Raw genomic sequence first — 22806 nt, 5'->3', positions numbered from 1 at the left:
TTTCAACCACATCATCTGTTACTCAGGAGAAACCCTCCTGGTGACCAGAAACTTTCCAGAGCAGACCAGCCAGGAGCATGGTGCATGTGAACAACCTCCCTTTCTTGAGCCAATGCTAAAGAACAGAGAGTTTGTGCAGTCTGGTATCTGGCTTACGTGACCTCCCTGAGAGACCTATTCATCAGGTCTACATCGCTGTTTCTTTCCCATTGAGATTCAGGAAAGTATTTGATCTGCTGCATTTGAGTTGTGTGAGTCCTCAGCATTCCCACCTGCATCGAGCAAAGTCGATCCAAGGCTGGATCATCGTGACTCTGCCATATTTGATTGTCATCCTTATTTGAATGTCATCTGTACCTCAGATGGTTCTGGTGGGGAAGCATCCCATTAAAAAGCAGGATGCGCAAGGCTGTAGCTGTGTATCCCCAGTAGTGCCCATCCCGGTAGCAGACACAAGTTCAGACTGAGCAAACTTTTAATTGTTTTAGCAAAAGACACCATTGCAATACTTGCTGTAAATCCCAGGGAAATAAATGTCAGAGTTACAGACTGTCTCCTGTATTCTGTCAAATTATTGTCTCGCATTACGTGCTGTATTTAAAGGTTACACCGACCAGTATCTGTAATATCCGTGCATTAGGAACGGCAAGATGAGATTCTAAACTACTTGGCTTTTGAGAGCTAGATGTTCTTCTGATGAGTTTATATTTACCGTTTGTGATCAAAAGGGAGAATAAAGTATTTCTCATGGTATTGGTATGATTTAGGGTCTTTATAAACAAAATGGTTTAATTTTATGAATGCTTAGGTGATATTTTCGACAAAACTACATAATATAAATAAATGCGCACTTGCATTTGTAAATCTATGAGCTGATTTTTACTAATTGCCTCTTTCTTTTCATTACGGTCTCTGACAGATAAAGCAGTTAAAGAAGCTGTTACATGAGCTTTAAATAAGGGCTGTCTAACTTCAAGTCCTTAAAAGTAGTCGGATATTTGGTGAAAGTGATGAATTCTTGGGTACAGATTCATATGATCTGAAAAAGCCATCCATTTCCTGATTCACCTTCATATCTCCTCCAGGAAAAAAGGGAATATTTACAATGAATACCTGCAGCCAATCAATTTCTATGTGTGTGTTTTTATATCTTTCAGCCACTTCCTTGAACTGATACATTCAAAATGAAGAGGAAGACAGGAGTGAGAATGAAGAATGCCTTGGAGAAATCCAGTCAAAAAATTTGAGGAGTAGAAATAATAGGAAATATTAACAGGTCTGCTCTCTTAAATAGGTCAGAATATGGACTGAAATTCTGAAAAGTAACAAACCATGATCCCTATTAAATTTGTATCGAGATTCACAGAATTTTTAAATTAATACATAAAAATATTAGCATGTTTTTCCCTCTGCTTTGGATGATAATGTATTCTGCTGCCTCACACAACTTTCTTTATATATACTAATTTAAGTTTTAATTTTTTGGTTGTTAGTCCTAAGACGCCTTCTTAAAGTAAGCCAAGCTGTATATTAGCAATATATTAGTTGCTTCTCTCTGTCTGCAGGTTGAATGCTGAATCCAATGCTGAATCATTGGATTCCTGTGCTACTACATCACCCAGCAGTACAAGTGGAATTTGGATAAAGAGTACATACATATGACCTTCTCACTGCCAAATGGTCTAAAGCACAAGATATGCAGCTCATGTAGAGTTCAGGCGTTTGTGATGGCCTTTTTGGGGATATGTGCGTAGAGAGGATACTTGGCCTAACTCCTGCCTTCATAGAATTAGAAGAAATCGTAACTGGCTGGGTAGTCCTAATACTTGGGCAACGTTTCTGTGACACTGTTCTGGCATTAGGAGCTCTAAATCAAGTTAACCCCGGGAAAGCGCACTGAGCAGGCAGTGAGGCATATGGAACGGGTAGTGATGGTGGAGTTGTCTGTGCACAAGAATTTCATAGTAAATTCTCCAAGTAGGCCAACCCCCTAAGTCACTTTTTAAAAGTGATTTAGCTAAATTAGAGCAAACCCCTGTGTGAACATTCTTGGTTTGCTTTTGGGCATATCTTAGATCCACTAAAACAATGCATGTAAATTAAGTAGAAATGACCAAAAAAAAGACTAATCAGGAAAGGCTTTTCCTATGAAGAGTTTCACTGGCTGTCTTTAATGAGAGTTCATTTACCCCTTTAGTTAAACGCAGGCAGCATATTCATGTGACCAAGTTCTCACTCACCCTCTGCCCTTTCACTCTCCAAGACTCACAGTGAACACAATAAGCTAGAAGTAATTGTCAAGAGGGTTTACGTAGGAAGTAAGACAGTCAGGAGCTTAGTAAGATGCCTGATGTATTATAATAAATTCATTTTTCTAGCATACGTTCCCTATCAGATCAGATCATTTATCAGCAATAAAAGTTACAAGTCCAATTCAAGTGGTATTTTCTGCACTGGTTCCTACACGGTGTTCAGTTGCCTGTTAGGAAAAAAACTAGGTGGTGTTATTTACAACCAGTCTTTTTAGTCTGGAATCGTTAAAAAACCAAAATGCTTAACAACTTGAAAGTGGCGATAGAAGTAGTATTAGGCAAAGACAATAGAGAAAATAAATTAAAACTAATGAGTGTTCATCACTGAGAAACTAAAATCAAAAAAGATCAAAACCCTTCTGAATTTATTTACTTTGCTGATTTTACTTGGATACTCTAAACACCCGGCTCACAGTCTGGTCTTCTGTCCCGTCATTAGTCTAAGTCACGTCAGACTAGAGCGATAGGAGTGTAAGGAGGTACCTACGTCGCCTTAGACTTGAAAGGGAGCCCAGCCCACAGCCCTGCAAAGTGTTTGTGCATCACAGGTGGCACTTGTGGATTTAGCAGCTCTGTTCTGCCTGTCTCTGATCAAGGTCAAACATGTTAAGTGTCAAACATACGTGAGGGAGATCCCCCTGCCAAGTGTTGTTTGTAAGAGCAGATGCTGTGGGCTGTGAATTGGGAACCGTGGATACTGGACTCACATCATACTGTTGTTAATACCCTGGTTTGCATCTGATCACTGCCCCAAATCCCTCCCATACAGGACACAAGCGTCATTTTTTTAATATTTTTCAAAAGTCACCGATGAGCAGCACCAAAAATCTGTGCAAACCCGTGATGAGCTGAACTCTGCAGTCGTGCCTTTAGCCTTCATCCAGTGCTCTGCCCCAAAGCGATGCTCAAAACAAAGGGATCCCACCATTTCCCAGACAGCTGTGAACTTTCCTGTCAAAATATAGCGCATCTGTTTATTGCAGGCAGTCCATTTAAAAGTGTACAACTTATTTTCTACTGTAAGTTGGGGTTTTTTTCATTCAAATGTGCATAAATCAGCTGCATTGTGACTATGTCAGTTCAGGGTATAAGGGAGACGATGTTCCTTGATGAATAAAAGTAGGAAGCAGTAGATTAGAGGAAGATGGAATTAATGTGCGCTCGGTGATCCATATTCTAGTACTACCTAACATTTGAGTGCTTAACTTACTGCCCTTAACATTCTGCTAATGTCCGATGTTTGCTCTAAGTTCAATTATTAAATTTGTGTCCCCCTTATTGCTTTCTGTAGCCTGAAACAGTGGTAATTATTGAAATTATTTCAATCACAAGTATGATACTCAAAATGGTTTTATAGTTTTCTTTGTATTTTAGTTAATAAAAACTGTTCCCTTAAAAATATAGCGGGTTAATTATTCGTAGTTTTGGCTGGACACATGAAAACATGTAAGAGATTTTGCTGAAGAACAGAAAACCTAGCCCGAGTCAGCTCCAAGAAGCCAAAATGTGATTTTCCAAACCTGACGTTTCAGAAAATAAGCCTCACTACAAAAAGCTTATAAGCTTATCAGGAGAGGGGATGTCCAGACATACTATCAAAGAGCAAGAGCTTTTTTTTTTTTTTTTTGCAGTTAGACCCAGTTACACTTAGATTACTGAGGATTTTTATTGCATAGTAAGACTTGGGTGTTCATAAAAGAGATCAGGTTAGAGGAAGAAAACTGAAAACAATGTTAACCTTGTAAGTCAGTCCACCATCGTGCTTTAAATGCTACCGGAAGACACCAAAAGGAGACCCAAGACTATAACGTCCACATGCCTTGAAGTACCTCTTGTCTGTAATGGACATCCTCAATTCGGAGCAGAAGCTGAGGGTCTGCGAGGTGGGGTGGGGTGTGCGCTGATGCTGCTACGTAAACAAAATAAGACTCGTCGCTGTTGGTTCTTCCATCAGCCATATGTTTACAAAGATTATGAAGGCTAAAATTTTAAAAGTAGTTGTAGCATGACAAAACTGTTACTGAAATAATTTGCATAAAAATGCCCTATTTCGATCGGGTTTGGCAGCTGTGGACAGAGATTCTAATTTAAAAGACAAGAGTGAGTAAAGGAAGAAATACATAGGAGCTACGTGGCTATATTCTAATAATCAATTCCTTCTACTACCAAAAGGAGTGTTAATAATAGGACTTACTCAACAAGTGGAAAAAACCTTTAATTATCTCAAGAAAAAAAGGAGAAAAAAAAAAAACTTTGATCCAACTGCAGCCCAAAGCCTCCATGCCTGCCGACATTCTTGACTTTTCACAAAACTAGGCTATGCTTTATGCCCCAAAGACACAGAAACTTGGACCACAAGACAAGAACTAATTCTAAAGTTAAGGACTGATCTGAAGAAAAATATTCCCAAACGCATTCATTTTGAGCACTTCGTAAAAGTGGATAACTAGCACAAAAGAAGAGACACGTTTGTTCCAAAGTGTGTATTCATAGAAGGAAATCATCTAGGAAAAAAATAAAAATCTGACACATATTCATTAGCATCAGGTTCTGGGAGAGTTTTACATAGTGATTTCTCCATGAGACAGGAGCAAAGACAATGTCATAGCAGCTGCATGTGGAAACAAGCAGCTCTGTGAAAAAATCTGTTGAAGCCTGATTTCCCAAGGCTGAGTCTTATGTCTCAGGTCCTCCTGCTTTCCATACACTGGGAAATGTGTGAACTCTGCTCTTCCATCCCTCATGTTCTTGCTGTTCTCCCCGTGTCTTCTAGCCTCCTGCCCTCCCAGCCTAACGCCCCCAGCCGGGCAGGGTACAACTGTGATGACCATGCGTGAGCTCGATACTGGGTGCTGGCTCTTTGACCAGTGGACTACTGGTGACCACTAGCTACCATGCACACTGCCTCCAAGAGTCTGGCAGGGGTCAAAAATGTGCTCTGTAGTCCAGATGGGACTGTTCAGTGATTTCAAAGACTATTAGAGATTGACTGACAGCTTAATCATCATTGTAGGCAACCAGGATAGAAAAAGAAGGTTTTTTAAATCCTGGCATTGTATTTTCATAAAGCAATTTCTTTGTTGTGGGGTTTTTTAGTTAGATCTATAAGTTTTCTCAAATTAGAGCAACAATGCAAATATTTGCATATACACCCAAAGTGTAATAAAAAAACAGCAAATATGTTCTTTGCATCTTTGCTCTTTGAATGTTTATTTAATTCACCTGATTTTCCTTCTGATTTGTGAAGCACTGCTGTAAAAGGAGGGGCAACGAGGCCTAGATATTTGTATAGGACAGCCACATTTACATACTCTTCTTTTTTAAAAGAAGTGGTCTCAGTAAGTCATCTCTCTTGGAGGAATTAAGCACAGAGCATCTCCTAAAGACATATCAGATGGTTCAAGTTTGTTACCTTTTTACTGGTTCAGGTAGTTCAGGAACTCAGGTTTGGTCTACATGCATTAACGACTGGTTTTCTAAACTATTCACGTTGTTAGGTTTTTTTTTTCTTTTAGAGAGGGAACTGGAGAGATGTTCTATTGTTTGAGGCAAAAAGCATATGAACTGGAAAAGTTCTTTATGGTCATAAATTCTTTCATTCTGCTGCTGTGACCAAAAGCAACGTGAAAGGTTAGAATACTGCTGTTCGTATAATTTTATTTCACAACAGCTGAGGAAACGACAAGAGTAACATAACTTCCAAACACTTCTAACTCAATGTTTAATGGTTGATGTTCCCAGGGTCAGCAGGCACGGAACTGCCATCAGGAATGTCTGGACATTCTTTACAGCAGATTGTCAGGAAGAGCCTCCCACTTGGCTGACTCAACGGGATCTTTCTTCCTCACTAGATGCAGTAAGAACATCTGTAAACATTTTGAAGTTTTGGTCAACAGCAAATCCTTGGCAAAGATTTTTTTCTGATTTTACTGGGAGCAAGAATGGGTTATATCATTTCTAGGTTGATAAAAGCAAAAGCCTTTTAAGGAAATGAAGTGCCTACATTTTCTTGCATACCAATGGGATTTGCAATTAGAGGAAAACTAATAGATACTGTAAATAAATAAAGCTCAAAGTTCCTGCTGTATTCAGTGACATCTTGCAGTACACTGCAAGTCTTAAAAGTGACACAGCATGAAAGAGTACCCTTTAAGACTGAATCAAGTACATTCTGCTTGGAACTCTTTATGAAGAAACACACAAAACAAAATTCAAATGCATATTCTGTATAGTGAATATGACTGAAGAAATCAGCGAGGAAAGACTTAGAGGGTGGAAAAATACTCTTTGGGTTTGTTAGTTGAGATCTAACAGATTTAAATTATAGCTTTCCTTTCACTTCTCAAATTCAGATCACTCATCCAAAAATACAGATAACTAACGTATATCCTGTTTGATAACTATGCAACATCAAGAGTATACTTTTTTTGATCTATTTAAGAGCCCAACAAGACTGGTTACTGCTGACACTGCATTGTCATCCATAAGTATCATACCTTAGGAAACCACAGAAGAGTTTATCTCTCTGTGCGTTTACTCAGTGGTTAGCACGACAGGACTCCGGTTTGGCTTGGATCTACCAATGGGTGTTACCATTATATCAAAAAAGTTGATAACGGTCCTTCTATTTGACAGAAAGTTACACACTATGATTTTCTGGGGAGGTTGTTACAGATTAACTCTTCAAATATGATGGGGGAAAAAAGCCATAGGTTTTCAGATGTTATGGTCATATATAGAGATCTAAGAATCCCACAACACTGCCAGGACCTAGGAATGGAATGTCTAAATATATCTAATTAAAATATCCTTAAGGGTACATTTAGTTTCTCAGAAATTAGTTACCTAATAAACATATGTCTTTTCTTGGTATTTATTTTCTCCTTTTTCTTACAATTCCCTTCCCTGTAACTGAAATTAAAGTGCTGAAGGAATGAACAAGTCCTACTGATTGTTTTTTTTCTGGTAAGATTATAAATGAAAACACATTTGACTAAAGCCTGTGGAAAATGTAATTTGTTATGTCACAGCAATCACTCAGCATGTGTACAGCTGGGTTTGACGATACCAGACCCTGCTTGTTGTAAAATCAATAGCAATGGCCTCAAGGAAGGAAGGGTAAATGAAGAAAGACTGATGGCTTGTGGGCTCAAACTAGTTTGGGTCAACGGGAGCTAAAAGAGAATGTTCTAACTTGCCAATGAATTACTATTCCAATGCCAAGGCAGAGGAGTGGAGGAAAAATGAACATCCCATGTCTCATTTCAAAAACATTCCCTGTCTTTTACAGAAGTCCTTTTGATTATTTCAGAATAGAGAAGGGGGAAAACATTGTGCTATGTATCTATACATCACTTAAAACATTTTCTAAAAAGAATAATGAGAGGATAACAAGAATTAAATATCGGATTTTCAATGGAGCTTGCCATAGACTGACTACAATTCCACCCACTTAAAAGGAATCAGCACACCGTTTCTGAAAATCCATCAATGTCCCACTTGTTTGTGTTAGTTCAATTCAATGTGACCTTATTAGAAAAGCTCCACCTTGGAGAAACCCAAGAGCCTTGCACCAGTGTCTGGATCAAAACAGAAACATTTTTATCCCTCCAAAAGTTTGCTATTGCTAGCGTAACACTGAAAATGTAGTGGAAGCATAACGCTCCAGTGCAAGCAAGGCTGACATCTCCAGGATCCCACCATGGTGTCAGCCACTGATGGTGGACCAAGAGCTCGGACAGTGCTGTTGTTCTGGAACCGCTTTTTAAGCTGATCTCTAAACACTGCGTGAACAAGCGTACAACGTACTGCAAGTTCTTCTGCAAATAGTAATAACAGAGGACCACATTAAACAAGAATCATAACTCCCTACAAATGTCCCCCTACAGCATCTCCTGACCCTGTCTGATAGCTGGAAAATCTCAGACTCTAGGCTAAGCTCAGCTCCACAATAGAAAGTCAAGAACAAAGAAGGAAAGCTGTAAATGCTTCACAGAATATACTCACTAACGTGAGTGCTTACTTCTATTTTGTGCCTAGGGCGGGAGGATTGTTTGGTATGAAGGAAAAAGAAATGAAAGAGAAGCAGAGATTAAAAGCAAGCAGATGAGGAAAAACAGTAAGATACAAAAAAAGCAAAGTGTAAGGAAAAGGGACAAGGCAAAAATATGGTACCCTTCATTGTGTCAACCAAGTAATAAAATGTTTTCTCAGAACTGTGCCTGAAATCCACCCATCCTTTCCCAAACAGTATTCAGATAGTCCCTCCACTCAGAGCACTCAGATTCTTTAGTGTAAGAGCTGGAATTAGGGCAATGGTCGGTCTAGCCTAAGTATCCTGTCTCTGGTGGCCACCCATATCAAATGCTTAAGAAAGAGTTTAGCAAGGCAAACATAGAGCTGGCCGTCAGTGATTTATGATTTAAAGACATCCAGTAATACAGGATTTTAGTACATTGATACATCCTTCATAGACCTACATTTCCATAATTTATTCCATCACTGACTTTATGCATCCACAGTATCCTAGAATGAGGAATGCCACGGCTGAGGTATGTGTTGAAAAGATTCCCTTTGTTTTTAACACCTTCCCACCTAGTTTCCGTTGTCATTGTGTCATAAGACACAGTGACTGATCGTTCCTTATTTGCTTTCTGCAGATCTCACACAATTTTTTGAATCTCAATGTTCTGTCTTCCCAGTCTCTTTTAGGTGGAGAGGCCTTGCTTAATTTATATAGTTCACAAGGAGAAGTGATTTGCCACCTTGCCACCACTTTTTTGTATCCTTGACGCTTCCGTTATATTGTTTTTGAGATAGGAGGAATCAGAACCGCAAACAGCATTTTAGGCTTAGGCATGTTATGGATTTATATAGCATTAAACTTCATATAGAAGCAATAGGATGTTCTCCGGGTTGCTCTCTACTCTTTTTTACTAATTCCTAACATTCAGTTCTATTTTTTGACCACCACTGGGAGCTGAGCTGATGCTTTCACAAAAGTAGCTATTTTAACTCCAGTATCTTGTTCCTGACAATAGCAAGTTCAGAATCCATCACTGCTCATGCAAAGTTCGTCTTGTTTCCTTCCGTGTGCATCCCATTACACTTACATACGTGGAATTTCGTCTACCCCCTTATCATACACTCACACTGCATTCCGAGGCCTTTCTGCAGAATCTGTAGTTGCTCTTCATCTTTGCTACCCAAAATAATTCCGTGTCATCAGCATGTGCTCAAGTGCTTCTTGCAGTACATGAAGACTACCAGATGAATTTTCATCAGATTGTATTAAACAAAAATGCTAAAAATTAGTATTACAAGTACTTGAGCAAAATGCAACAGAATGCTATAGCTACAAATGTAGAGAATATTCTACCCTGATCTTAGACAGAGTTTGAAAAAAACCCCACAAAAATTGTCAGGATTACCACCTTTACACAGAGGGTTTGATTTCCAAACAATTTTCTACAGCTTGGATTATTTCCTTGATGAACAGCATCAGTCTAAGAGATTATTACCAATTTAGTTCAAAATGATCATTTTGAGCCATAACTTTAAGATTCAGTGTTGAATACTGACAAGAACTTTTTGAGCTCAATGTAACCAAAAAATCCAAGCCAAAATTCCAACTGGCATTCAACTGTTTTAAACAACAGTCAGATAGTGAGTCTAGTTATTTCTAGAGCTCTGCTATGGTTACTTAGGAACTGCAAATACGATGACAGTTAATTGTGAATGCATAGCACCAAACTAGCTCACAGCTTGCATCAGTGCAACTCGTTTCAGCATCTAGTTACAGCTATAACTGGCCACAATTTAAAGCATGGAAGGAATACATGATTTAATCACACAATGGTTCGGGTTGGAAGGGACCTTAAAGATCATCTAGTTCCAACCCCCCTGCCCTGGGCAGGGACACCTCCCACTAGACCAGGCTGCTCAAAGCCCCATCCAGCCTGGCCTTGAACACTTCCAGGGATGGGGCATCCACAGCTTCCCTGGGCAACCTGTTCCAGTGCCTCACCACCCTCACAGTAAAGAATTTAATGCTTTTGGTCAATATGTGCTAAACAGATTAAAATTTCAAACACACAAATCTCCTAGATAATAGGTTGGCCAGCATTTCCACCTACTTTTTATTCCTTATTTTAACAAAAAAAATAATAGTAATAGTTAATTGATGTAAAAATACATTTTTCAAAGACCCCGTTAATACTATCTGCGATAAATGAGGAAAACTAAAAGGAGGGGTTGTGATGAAAAAAAAGGTGGATGAAGAAATAACTCTTTTGTGGAAAAGCTTAGTTATATTCTTCATGTAATATGCCTCTCTGGCTTCTGAATACATTTAAAAAAAATTAAAAGAAATCTTTGCAGTCAAAAAGAGAAACATAAGTTGTTAAAATGAGAAAAAAACAAAATATAGTTGAAACCAAACAAATACTAGGATCAATATCCTTTCAAAGCACCTGACTTTGTTATGATAATTCCTATTTTCAGGGATTCAGTTAATGCTGAGTATGAAAGCGTGGCTGAGTCATCGCTCCCAGTGCATGCAGCGGGTTCATAGCTGACTGCATTTCCTTCCCCTTTATGCAGAGATTTAAGAAAAAAGCTGAACAGGTAGCTACTTGGGAGACAGAAGAGAGGGAATACTGTACTCAAAGACCATGTTTAACAAGTAGCCACAGGACAGAGCTGGACTTTTAAGACAAGTTATTTCCTTATATCAGTTTAATTCAGTGTGGCTTCTGTAGAAGAGTTTTGGCTTACCAATTTACCTCCGCCAATTTACACGGCTATTAAAACCACTATTTTAGGCTACAGAGGTTTTTCTGCATAAATATCACTACCACAAAAAATACTCTGACTGGGTCACAGTTCTTTAATATTCAGAGAATTTCTATTTCCTGTCTTTGAAATACGGCATTACAACTTTGTATCCTATCCATCAAGTACCCTGTCAATTTTAATATAACAGGGCATTGAATAAATTAAGGAATTCTATTTAAGAGTAAGGCATCAAACTTTCTTATGAAAACATTGCACTTACAGGCAAGAGAAGAGGTAACACACCACGTACATGCAAGTAAGCATTTATAGTGAGCTTAACTGTTATCTTAATAATCTAGTAAAAATATAAGTAAAAGTTACTATGAGTCCAGTTACACTAATACCAATATTTACAGCACAAAATGAGTCCAGTTACACTAATACCAATATTTACAGCACAAAACATACAGAAAAGTGTCATTAATAATAATACTCGTAAAACACTGCTATTCAAGAAAGCCTACTAAAGTCTACCCCTTTTCTCTGGTGTCACTATCGCCCTCTCATTTCCCTCTAGCTCCTCAGGTTGATGGCACCGGGCTTCCTCGGGCAAGAAAGGGCATCACAGCCAGTTGTCAGCATCCCAGGATTTTCATCAGGGTTAGGTCAATGCTGGTAAGTGGGAGCACCTCCCCTGGGGCTATTTTTTTAAGATTTCCTATCACAGCCTGCCTCCTCCTCCTCCCTGCTTCCCAATCAAAGTCCGGGAGCCGCAGCTGCCCTCCCCCAGCCCCATGACTCCGCAGGGGCTGTTTGTCTGGCAGTGACTACGTAGGGGTGCCAGCCCCCTGCCCCGGGCGCTCCCAGAGCGAAGCCAGCATGGGGAGGCCACAGGCACGTGGCCACCAGGCAATTGCTGCCACGGCTAAAACCAGCTCCGGCCAAGGCAGGGCCAGAGCCGTCCTGAGACCCCGCGCTGCCGGCTCGCCACCAAGCCTCTGGCCTTGTGCTGGTGGTGGCAAAAAACCATATTTACTGGCCTACATGTTAATGACTACAGGAGTTCCTATGGGTGGCCAGCCTTTCAAATCATATTAGACGTGAAGAAGTGTTAAATATCAGTGAAACAAACAACATATATAATACTGGGTGCATATGAATATTTTAAAGGGTGGAGAATACATGTTAGGTCTCCCATTATGAGATTTTTCATGGATTTTTGAGTTTGTGGAAACTTGGAAAAGACTGCAAGATAGCACTAGAACCATCTTCCCAGTCCTTGGCAAAGTAACCCGTACCTAGACTTGATACTTGCTTTTCTTGGCAGGTGTGTATCTGTCCCTAAAAAAATCCAGTGGAGAGGGCACCACAGACTTCATGCATTGCTACCTGTATTATTACAGGTTTTTTGTGCTCCTTTACCTAAATAGCCCTTGTAACACCATAAACCAATGCCTTCTTTTCCTAACTGCAATGGAGAGCAGTTGATTTTCCCCATTTTTCACCTATCTGTACTGCTTATGTAGAGAGTAATCATACTTCTTTTTTTTTTTTTTTCAATCAAAAAATCCCAATTCCTTCATCATTTTCTTATAGGTCACATTTTCTACACTTTCAGTAGTTCTTGTTCTTCTCTTCCTGATTCCCTCCTGGTTTCGTGTCACCTACAAAACCCATTATCATCTTTATCTGAAGGATCTCAGATACTGCTTCATTCCAGACCTCTCTTCTCTTCCCGAAAACATTACCTTCATTGGGTGAGATCAAGGCATGCCTTGCTGACATGCCCTCAGGAGTGCCTGGCTGCCGTCTCAAGTTCAGTATAGCTAAAACAGAGCTCTCACTCAGTCTCACCTTCAAGCTGTCTCTTCCCTGCCTCTTCTCCGGATTCTTAAAAGACTCTTCCCGTCCCGTCAGTCTCAAACACCCGTAACCTGGGCGCCAGGTTTAATTTAGACTCTCTGCGATGCCCACAGAACCATCTCTAAAACTTGGCCTTTTTCATCCACTCATGCTGTTAAAATTCTCATTAAGGTCACAGTTATTTTACAGCTCACTTACTGTAACATCTTGGCCCTGACAAAGGCATTTTCGTCCCAGGCATATCTATTTATATACTGCTGCCAAGACTGTCTTCAAAACCCACCAGTTCGATTAGCTCATGCAGCTCTTTGCATTTTTGACAGTTCCCCTCACAATAAACAAAAAAAACAGAATCATTTTCGAAGACATTGACAGCTAATTGTCATTCTGTGCATCATTTTTCATTTATTATCCAGGGATGAGGTTCAAGCTTTAATTAGTCCACGTATTGCCCATCTGCTTATTTGTTCAAAAATGCTACCCTTCAAGCCGACATGGAACTCCCCACAGACATGCATAACTTAAGGCTTTTCTCTTCCATGCCCCGCTTCGTGCTGACCTCTTCACTCACTGTAGTGCCTAAAAATCCCCCTCAAAAAAACCAACTGATAATGATTGATCTGCTAGTGCGTGGGAGACAAGTCCATTTGATTGGCATTGTCCCATAATCTCCTTGTACATGCTGGTTTGTCTTTATTTTTTTGTACCCTTTGTTATGGACGGACAATATCCTCTTTATCTGTAGTGAGCGCCTGAGCTGTGCTTGGGTGTCCCGAGAACAATAATGGTAACAAAATTAATAGTTATATTGTACCATATGGAAGCTGAACCGATCCTACCCAGCAAATAAATTCCTCAGCTAGGATCTTGCACAAACGTTGTCGTTTAGAAAGTTTAGAAAAGCACAAACGTCTGCCAACATTGCAACATATTTTTTCTCATTAGAGTTGCAGAGGCAGTAGTCCTGCTAAAACTAGTATAATTATATATAAATGATGTTGGCAGACTTCATAAAATATGTCAGAAGGACAGAACCAGATGTTTCCTGGCCTGCGTATCCTCAATAGGTTGTACACCATCGCTTTTCAAATAAAAGTGAAGTCCTTTTTAGTGAAGTCAGTTTCTCTCTTCTTGCTGAAAAGACCACCTGTTTTCTCATATTGTATGGAGACTAGTACATAAGTTATCAATTAAGTTTTCAATCACTCAGGCCTTCTAGGCAATTCTGCTAGTCTGACTTTGTCCATTTTCTATGTTAAAAATGCCAGGGTTTGTTTGTATTGAATCCTAAATGTTTCCTTAATCCTTGAATATTGGGTAAATATTTTAAGTCATTTGTGGTTTCTATCCTGCCTTGAAAACTTAAAAGCCTAAACCTACTTATGCCATTTTTCTCTTCACAGTTTCATATAATTTCCATTACCAATGCTTTTTTATTATTCCTCAGGCTGTAATACTTGCTTCTACACACATACAGGTCCCTTTACAATTGTATGAACAAGTAGTGACATAAACCCAAAACCTGCTTCTCCAAGGTTAGGTGCTGTGGTTTCTAGAAGCAAACACATATACTTTGCTGATAAAAGCAAATGTACATTAGGTACCCTGCATCTCAAAGATTACTAGTAATTAGGAAAAAAGACAGTAAGAATAAGCTGTTGAGGAGTTAGCATGGGTTATCCAGCAAGTAACTTCACTTAAACATATACACATCTCCAGAAGCTTTACTGTTAGAGCATTAAGGAAGAATCTACTCATAAGGAGGGAGGTACCAGCCCCACCTACTATACACCCTAGGACTTCTTGATAGACGTTTCCTGATTAAGTGGTTGGTGTTACAGCCCGATTCACACTGCACTGATGAGGTTTTCTCAAGCAATGAAGGCTCAGGGTTATATCTTTTTCGTCTCAAGTTACATATTCTGCTCTTGTTTATAGAGGTTGAGATGAATTGCAAGAAATCCATTAAGTACAACTGCCTCAGACAAGTAGAAGCTATTAGGATCACTATAGTTTAATTCTTTCTGTTTTTTCTTGTACTCTGAGTAGGGGATCAGAGGAAACTCATGCATGAGGCCTCATTCCTGATATTTGCAAACATTCTGATATTAGACTCTTTCTCCAGAAACAAGAAAAAAGAATCTGAGGTCTTTTTTTGCTGGTGAATAAGTCTTTAACTGGACTTATTCACCATTGAAACATTGATCCAAGTATATACCATGAAAGAGAGCATTTAAGACTGGTGAGAGATTGTCTCCTGAAAAAAAACCAACTTATAAATAGTTGCCAGCCATTGGTTGGGAAAATAACAAATGGGCTCTTCCATACTTGTTCATATAATGACTTAGAGATGTCTGGGAATATCTGGTCAATGGAAATCTTTAAAGGAAGAAGGAACGTCCTCCAGGTTACCCTCATTTGCTTGCTTTCCACATTATGTATCATCTCCATCTGGGTTCATATACCAAGGATCATCCAATGGTCCCAGTGAGCAGTCCTTTATATAAACCAGCAACAGAGGTTTTGTGAGGAAGTTGCATCTTTACAAACATCCTTGGTTTAAGCTGAGACAGGAGACATACTGTTTGACATTCCACAGCTTGATATACCAACCTTTGCCAGCTCTGTAATGGAGCAGAGTGACGTCTGGCTTCAGGCATTGCATAAGTGCAAGCTGACATGTGGCGTAACAGTCCGAAACAGTCTGAAATCTGTGGCTGACAGATTTATCTGGAGGTTACAGATGACCATCCAGATGGACTGGAAGTCTCTCCTCTGGAAGGTATGCAATTGCTATTTGCAGTCAATTTGAGCTCCAGGGAGTGACAATTTGCTTCAGTTTCTTATCCGATTCAGCTGTTTGTAACAAAGCAGAAGTTCAAGGACTGTAGCGTTGTCCTGAAAGCTACGGCTTTGAGTAAGTGAACAGACATAACTGCATTAACTCCATACGCACAACCAGTTGATGATCACTTTCTGTAAACATCCTTAGCACTGGGGAAAATATGAATATTACTTTGCTGTGAATCACAGTGCTGTGAATCACTTTATTGGAAAGAAAGAGCTCACAGTATGGAAGCATGCATCCTGAAGGAAGCTAAAAAGTGTCCTTAAGATTTTAAAAAAGAGAGAGAGAAATAAAGGAAAGGAAAGTTACCATCTTAAGTCTGAGGCAATCCAGTTTTCTCAGTCAAAGACAGAAAAAAATACTTTTATTTTTGTTTTGGAGAAATTAATTGTCAGTAGTAGACTTTTCCCTTGATTTCCAAAGATGATTCTTATCAATCAGATATCCAATAAAGCAAGGCTATATTTTTCTTCACATGCTATTCATGAAAGTCATCCATGAAAAGGATGAGAAAAGCCACAAAAAGAATCTGTAATTGCTGAGAATACCCGAAAGAGATTACTTCTAGGGCCTGACTGATGATTATTGTAGCCCAAACTTAGCCTAGCCCAAAAGGTAAAGATGATATCTGAAGACAGCGTTTGGAAATAACTGTCACTTTTCTTCAACGTATCAACCTTGGGCTATCTTGGTTATATCATAAATTGGTTGCATTTGTAAATGATGTTAGCTTTTTAAAAGGAAAAGAAAATTATTTTCTTAAAGCATAATCGGTTGGTTATCACTGCAAATGCATAGGTACTCTGCAGCTGTCTGACCCCAGTATTTGAAGGGCTTCCACCAAAAGACCACAATATATTTAGGCAGATATTCTTCCTAGGACTTCGCATGTCAGTGTGTTCGGTTGTTTAAGACGTTTGTGCCTTCAAAAGAGAAAAACATCCACTGAGTTCTCCTCTCTTTAGAATTTTTCATGAACCCTTCATCATTACAATCATTATAGCAAATTATATGGAAAAATCAGTAATTGTGAGGACCAAACTTCCAGTGTTACTCATGGAAACTTAGATATACTTCAGAAAATTTAGCCTTTTATAATTTAGCTTGACACTGAAATCTGTTTACAAAGGCAGATGCTTTGTTCTGTCAGTAAGCAGTATTTACATAATAATGTTAGTTTGCTAGGCACAGTTGGACTGAAATAGTGGAGTACTTACTTTACTTATTTTAATCTGGCTTTTGGAGTTCTTTATCCCTGGGAACAGCTGTCATTAGAAAAAGCTGTTTAGCTTTCTTAGCATCTGGAATGGTAGTAACTGGTGTCCTTTTTGAATGACTTCAAGATGTCTTCTCTAATAAACATCACTACCTTGTCTGCAGGACCTAAATGGATTGTTGATTGATGGCCCTTTACCCCGATCATTGATTTTTCAGTCTTTGGGGCAGTACCAACTATAGATGTCACCTCTTGCAAAGTTCTGAGATCAATTGGGAGCAATGTAAGAGCAGAACAGTGTGTACTGATGTCATGATGATAAAGGTGAAGGCTTCTTGGGAGAAGCTGCAGTGTATGACCTCATGATTCAAGATCTGTATCTTTTTTGTTTATTGGGTGTTCATCGTCTCAGTCTCTAAAAACTTATCTGAGAGTTCTTGAAACTGAGGCCACAGGATTATTAGGTTATTTTAATTAGCAGTATCCTGCAGGTAAAGTGGGAAGTAAATTTGCTTCTGCACCTTAGTAAATTCAAAGGTACGTTTAGTCTGGATACTACTGAAGAGGAGATGATTTACACCAACAATAAATTAACTGCAATCATTTTTAGAATTATGACTGTAGTTTGGGACGATGATGTAGAGCCTGTTTCAGTGTTGCCACTGCTATATAAAGGGATAAAGAAATTATATTACATGTAAGGACTAGAGTGCCCTTAAAAGCTGAGCTAGCTGAGGAACAAGCTTCACTGATGTTCCTACTAAAATGGTATTTTGACATCTGTTTTCAATCAGGAAATATAGGCAAACAGGATCTTTCTTTTTTCTTTTTCCTTTTTTTTCCTTTCTTTTTCTCTCTTTTTTTTTTTTTTTTAACCCCTCTACACTTTCTCTACCTCAGAGCAGGAAGTTCAGCACTAAGAACCAAGTTGGTCCAGTTCCTTGCTCTTGTCTGCCTTGAGAGCTACATCCTTGCTGACAGCAAGAGACAGATCATAGAAATCAGAGATAGAAAACCTTCAAGTTCTTACTTTTTGCTTTCAGAGAGCAATCTCATTTTGTTGTGAGTGTCCATATTTCCTTCTCCAGGAAAAGGATGAGTGACAGGTGGAGCAGCTGAGTGTTTTTTCTTAAAACAATGTGGACTGAAGCTCTCCCCCTCTGGGAGGAGGATGAGCCTCTCGTGTTTTGAATCCAACTTTTGAAATCACTGTGATGTGAAATATGCTGAGAAATATTTTTAAATAAAATCAGAATGAAAATTGGTAGATTTTACAAGGGATTAATTCCGACTGGCTTGAGGAGGACAGGTTACAGAATGAACTACAGATGAGCAGACATTCAGAGGCAGTGTGAGGGAGTTAGATAACTGCTGTCACTCTTTCTTTTACATCCTCGTTGCACGAAGGGCTGAAAGAACTTCTATTACTGATCATACACTTGGGCCAATCAACAGTACTGTTTGAAGACTTCAGTGTGGTATACAGTGGCCCACATGTAGCTAGAGTGGTTTCCATACAGATGAGCACTTATAGAAGAACCACAGATTCTGAGTCATCAAAACAAAGGTCAAAAAAGGTCCTTCTGCAAAGTTAATAGCATCTGTTCAGAAAGCAGGAGCTTTAAAGCTTAGATACTTTTTCTTTATCACTGAGTTCAGCACTGACAGCTCAGTCACTGAGCCAATTTTTGTTCTGATATCGACTTAGGGAATACAGATTGCTGGGGTTTGGTTTGGTTTGGTTTTTGGTTTGTTTTTTTTTGCTTTGCTTTCTGTTGTTTTTTGTTTGTTTGTTTGTTTTTTTCAATCTGGACAAATACTTGCTGTTTCAAATGAAACAGTTTAAGTCCCTGCACTAAATAGGTCTAAGAGTTAGACTTGCTTGTCATTTTTATAGAATCATATAGAAAGATTTTAAAGACAGTCTGATTTCTGGCCTACAGGACATTCAGTAGATAAGATAAATTGTCTTTCTGATGAACTCAGATGTCACTAGTTATTTTGAAAAATAAGCATAACACACAAATGATCTGGTGCAGTATAGCAGTGCCCAGAAGGCACTTCCTAGTGATTACACATAGCCCCACCCACCACATATATGAAAATACATAGAAAGAAATATTACTCACCATCATAAGCTAGAGGGTGTAAGAAGCAGGGTCTGAGAAAGGAGTATATATAGGAAAAGATAAGCCTGTGACACAAGGATGATCTAGTGCAAACCCAATCTTAGCAGATAGACATCCTCTTCCAATTAGTGGTGCCTGTAGAAGAGGTTCTTCTCTCCCAGCCACTTGTCACCATCACCTTCAAAAGTTATGGCCACTCCTCTGCTAGTGGTGTAGGTTGCACACATCATGTAAAACTGGCCAGGTTACCTTGGACAATTTTAACTAATTACACCAGATTTACACCAGATTAGGAAAAGGAAGGTGTTGCGATTATTACAAGACTGTGATATACCTGAAAAATATGTAAAACTTTCTCATCCCTAGTCCTCCAGCTAAAAACTGATGCTTGGCATGTCCAGAGCACAAATGCCAAATTCTTTGGCCCACTCCACATTTTCCCACTTTCCTGCCTGTTGATGAGGACCAAGTATCAGATACTCCTGTGCCACCATATTTCACGTCCAAGCCATAAGACCAGTATCTCTGAGAAAGCTGCATACAAGTGAGTGGAGGGGGTTGCTCCCAGGGGAGCAACATTTCATATTTTTATGTAAATAAGAAAATCACCTATATTATTTAGTTGTGGCCAAGCTTCTCTGAAATATATTCAATGACCCAGAACATATGCCCAAGTACTTGGACCACCTCCATCTCTCTTACTTGCCAAAACAAGCAATAGCAACCATCTATACAGACAATAGAGGAATTCCAAACCTCAGTTTATACTGTATAATTGCCTTATATCAGAGAAGGGATTTTTCATAAGCTTGCAAAATTTGCAAGGTTTATGTTTTGTTGATGTAAATAGCATACAATAGACTCACAAATGAGGACATTTAACTGTTGAGTTATGCTTCTTTGATTCAAGATCATAGGATTGTTTTATTTTGCTGTAAATCTATTGCATATTTCATTGCTACCCCAGCAGTGGAACCGGCTGCATGAATTTCCTTTACCAAGGGAAAATACATTTATTCCTTCATGTAAACATTTGTGTCTTTTCACCTGTTCATGTACAATGGAATCAGGTCTAATAAAGTAATTTAAAGTGAATCTCCCCTCTTAACCAACTTACACAAGCATAACACATGGCTAGCAGCTGACTCCAACAACAGGGACTGCTACATGTGCACTAGATGGAGGTCAGCATCGGAGCCTGAAATGCCCAAACCATGGTCACCATCTGCTCGGCACCTTTCAGTAACAGGTCTCAGGTGTCATATCTGATGGAGCACTGATGGGAGTTTGCCTGTGTCTGCAGCTGCAGCCAGGCAGCATGCAGTATGGCTTACCAGCATGCTGCTGAGCCTCCATCAGCTACAGGTTCTTTCTGTTGTGTAAATGAGGCCCTATGCAAAGAGAAGTTCCCAAAGAGCTCCATGCATTTCATCAGCACCTCACTCCAGGGGACCAAGTTCCTCTGAGGCAAGTCCTTCTCTTCATAGCAGCTCATAAAGTCCATATGGGAGTTAATAGCCAAATTTCAGAGGGATCGTCACTTCCCCTTCCCTTTCTGTGCTACCTCAGAATGCTGGAGAAGGGTTTTGCCGCTGTGCTGGGATAATGAGCTGTCTGTCTCAATCCTGTTGTGACTCTTCCCTGATGCTGATCTTGCCACAGCTGCTGCATGGCTCTCATACTTTTTCAACAGGACAGACAGCATATTAATCTAGAGCTCAAACACAAGGACCCCTTCCAAACCGATGTTCAAAAGAAGTGTTTAATCTCCCTTCACTACAAAGCACAATACCATGATCCAAGTGGGAAAAGGTGGCATAAGAAAATGCTTGATGTATTGCACTAATTTCAAATGCAAATTGAATATTATTTTTTTTTTATAAAGGCCAAATCCCACCTTATGCACACACTATTGATTAAGAACTAGCTGACGGAGATCTTTAACAGAGGTATTGGAAGAGCATTGTCCTTCACAGAGGGGATTTTCTATAAAGGTTCTCATCTACATTCAAATCCATTCAGCTTCTCCTGGCTAGAAAAGTAGACAAGAAAGCAAGCCACGTATTCATCCAGCTTTTCATGCACTATCCAAAGGTGGCATGCACCACATCATAAAAATGTCTGTAGTAGGAACTACAGAGGATATTGCTGAAGTAAAGATCAACACGTGCCCTTTTGTCATCCGAGCATTCTACTGCTGGTACCTTTGACAGCTGCAGATTGCAAAGCTAGTTCTTCCCAGCCTTTCTGGATGAACAAGATACTTGTCTGCTTCAAGTAGGCTATCTTTTGCTCTGATGAGATACTTATCTACATAGGAAAATGAACATTTACCTGTAACGTAAGTAACGTATGTCTCGGACAATACAGAGCAAAGGGTGTTATGCAGCTGGTAATTGTTATGGGAATGCTTTTTGTAAGCTGCATTGATTTTAAATCACAACATTTCACAGCAGGATGAGACAAACGCTGGCTTCTCGTGTGCCTGTATAGTTTCTGCGCTGATTCTCCTAAAAGATGCCTGTTGCACATCAAGCAACCAGAAACACACGCAGGATATTTCTGAAGCATTACAGTGCTTGCTACAGTACTCAACACAGTAATTAACTACAATTCTAGAGTAGCACATACAAGAGGACTTCAAGCTTCCTGTCAGTAAGTTACATTTCTTCTCTGTATCATTTTTATTAATTTCCCAGCAAAATAAAAGAAAGGATTAGAAAACGTTAATACAAAGGGTAACAAATCCATCATTCCACAGTGTATAGAGCAAAAATAAACTTCCCTTTTGCGTTGTTAAAGTCTATGAGCTACGCTACAATAGGCTACTGTATATGACATTGATGCCAGAGCAAGTAAGGAGAGAGCACTGATGAGTCTTGAAGGAGAGAGTTTAGGGGGTTTTTATGGAGTATCGCCCTACCCAGGTCTCATATTGTACTTTAAGAAGATAAAAGTTTGGGGAGTGGAGATAACTGCCGAGCTCTCATAAACATAGAACACTGCAAGACATTTTATTTAGTGCCATCTGACATACTAACGAAAGGGCCAGTGCTACACAGTATCATTTTGTGCATATTTTATCAAGCAAAAAAGAGCTTACTGAGAAACATCTAACAAGAGACAGAGATATCTAGAAATCTCTGGGAATAGCAGGGAACATCCTTTCCCTAAGAGAATTGCCAGGAAAGCACTGCAAAACTACCTTGCTTCACATTGTTAAACTTTATACTGACAACTGTTGTAATAGATGAAACAAAAATCAGCAAAAAGATAAATAACAATAGGTAACGTTTGCGTGGTATAGGGTAGGTAGGTGCATGCATGCTCTGCCGTGATTGCTAGAACATGTGAGGTCTCTTTGGCCCATGCTTCACCTAATGAAGTGTCATATGAACAGAGTAGCAAGTGTTGACTGGATGACAGCTGGCTCATAGTGTTGGCTAGGAAAGCTGCTGAACACAAAATGAAGAGTGGTTCATCATACCCAGCAAACCGAATCACACGCTCACATCTGAAAGGGACATTCAAACAAGATGCGTTTTCATACTAAGTCATCTGGCTAATGAGTGACATCAGATCACTCTTGTGGGAGAGAGCACAAAAGCTCAGCAATAACTCCCAACATCATACTATGCCAAAAGGACAGATAAAGATAGCAGA

At 39.4% G+C, this 22806-nt stretch overlaps 1 non-coding gene across 1 annotated transcript; it reads left to right on the top strand.

Moving 5' to 3' along the window:
- The first annotated feature begins 1000 nt into the window (after positions 1–1000).
- On the top strand, positions 1001–1069 carry LOC134512374 (small nucleolar RNA SNORD123). Its single transcript, XR_010070109.1, has one exon. It is a non-coding gene; the product is annotated as a small nucleolar RNA SNORD123 (small nucleolar RNA).
- The last annotated feature ends 21737 nt before the right edge of the window (positions 1070–22806 follow it).

Source organism: Chroicocephalus ridibundus, chromosome 2, assembly GCF_963924245.1.
Source record: "Chroicocephalus ridibundus chromosome 2, bChrRid1.1, whole genome shotgun sequence".
Taxonomy (NCBI): Eukaryota; Metazoa; Chordata; class Aves; order Charadriiformes; family Laridae; genus Chroicocephalus; species Chroicocephalus ridibundus.
The sequence above is the reverse complement of the archived record's forward strand: the minus strand, read 5'-3'. Positions and strand labels throughout refer to the sequence as shown.